Raw genomic sequence first — 1,914 nt, 5'->3', positions numbered from 1 at the left:
ATTTCCAGGGAGCAATCTAAAAGTACTAACCACACTGGCCAATGAAATTAACTTTGAAGCATTAAGATGTGGAGACTCTGAGGAGTGTGCAGTCAGCTGTTGATGGTTTTTACTTTCAAGGCTCGCTATGCAGGAGTTTTGTTGTTGCTGTTTGCATCGTGGGTCTGTCGTCCTTGGCTTAAAAGTATTTTTTTCAATTGCCATCTGTGAAATTTAACCAAAACCTTCACTTTTTTTAAATCAAGTGGCTGGGCTTTTCCCCCCGGCTGTCGTTGTACATTCTTAGTGACGTGCCTGGTGGACTCGCTGCACCATCTCGAGGTACAAATTTGGCTTTTCGTGAAAGAGCGGGACAACCCAGGTTTGGTTCCAGGTAATTAATGTGACAAATTAAGGATGAATGGTTTGGGCATAAAGTTTAAATAGCTACACCGCAACATACGGTGGGTCGTAAGTGGTTGATCAGAGAGATTCCTAAAGTTTAAAATCCTGCATAGACGGCCTTTAATTACTTGCATTAGCTGTGTGTAAACGTCACTGTTGCAGCTGTAGTTATTGACTGTTGGTCAGATTACTAGCCTGCAGCATCACTGTAACCGTCTCACCCGTCATGTTGTGGTGCCCCTCACAGTTTTAAATCCTCCACTCTGGAGCAAAGTGCAGTATAACAGAGATTTCTTACTTTGGTTTAAAGATTTTCTGCTTTTTTGTTTTGTGGGGGCTTTAAATTGGTTGTTTTATAGAGTTTTTATTAGGGTAGCAGATCTGATTATTTGATAATAGAAGCAATATTTAGTTAGAGCCCTACACAAAGTTGGAAGAAGGAAGCGGATTGTTGGATATTGAGCGTCACACAGCCTGCAAATCTCGACTTTTAGTTTTTCATCATGAGATGACACAGATTGTGTTGTCTTTTGTGTCACAGTGGCATAGTGGAGAGAGATCTGGCCTAGATCTGCTAACTGCTGCGTGTGTCAGGGTATTGTGGCTGCTTAAAGTTGAGGTTGTCACTAAGTTGAGGCCTTGACACTGCATTCACACTGTGGTTATTGTGTCACTCCATCCTCACCAGTAGTGGGCGGAGCCAATGCTACGTTGATTGGATACACTGTGCAAAGTCAACACACTGCATTTCCTGATCTGATCTTTGTTTTGTGACAGTGATGACTTTGAAAGCCCATTGTGCACAAGCGTCATCAGAGGAATGAAAGGCCGATGTATGAGGAAATGTCTCGTCGTTCCTTGTGAAACTGCTTCACGTGCTGTGTTGTGCTGCTGAATTTGTGTGTGATGGAGTTCCAGTCGGTCTTTCCTGTTATATTAGTGAACTCAATCTCTTAACCCTCAGCTGAGGCTGTGCTTTCTTAAATCCCTGGACATTAGCTGAAGTAGAACGTTCAGTCTGGGCTTTAAAAACAGGAAGACTCCTTTCGTTTTGTAATTCATCATCGTCTCAGCCACATGGCCGCTGAAAGGGCGCCTGCTGTGTTTTTGACTCAGCACCGTGCAATACTATGTCTGATCATTCTTCTAAATGCACCCCCTCCCCCACTGTGGTGAAACACTGCAGGACTGCAGTTAAAGCTTTTTGCAAGCCATACGTGCAAGCCTTTGAGTTGTGCCTCTGATCGTCTCGTGGTTAAAAACGGGTTGTTGATTTCTCCACCTTTTTTAGGTAGCTGTTTGCAAACTGTAGTGTGTGTCTGTATGTGTATGTCTTGTTTGTGTGGTTAAGTGGTATCTTCACAATTAGACCTGTTGGTTACCAGTTAATTGTTACATTTAAAGCTGGCCTGGGTATCAGCTCTACCTGTCAACACTACCTTTTGATCCTTAGTGGTCAAAAAGAACATTCAGACTAAATTGGGTTGAAAGATATTTTAGATGATGTACCATTGCTTGATAATCATGTTG

The 1,914-nt window shown here is 42.7% G+C and overlaps 1 protein-coding gene across 1 annotated transcript in view; it reads left to right on the top strand.

Annotated features, from left to right (window-relative positions):
- LOC106632787 (TBC1 domain family member 12) overlaps nucleotides 1-1,914 on the top strand; it is a gene marked incomplete at both ends in the record, with an annotated part of 4,113 nt that extends 2,199 nt beyond the window's left edge. The window contains 1 exon segment of the mRNA XM_014331383.2: nucleotides 1-1,914.

This window comes from Haplochromis burtoni, unplaced genomic scaffold (genome assembly GCF_018398535.1).
Source record: "Haplochromis burtoni strain Fernald_Lab_line unplaced genomic scaffold, NCSU_Asbu1 Contig_1904, whole genome shotgun sequence".
NCBI lineage: Eukaryota > Metazoa > Chordata > Actinopteri > Cichliformes > Cichlidae > Haplochromis > Haplochromis burtoni.
Note: the sequence above shows the minus strand (reverse complement) of the source record. Positions and strands in the feature narration are given on the sequence as shown.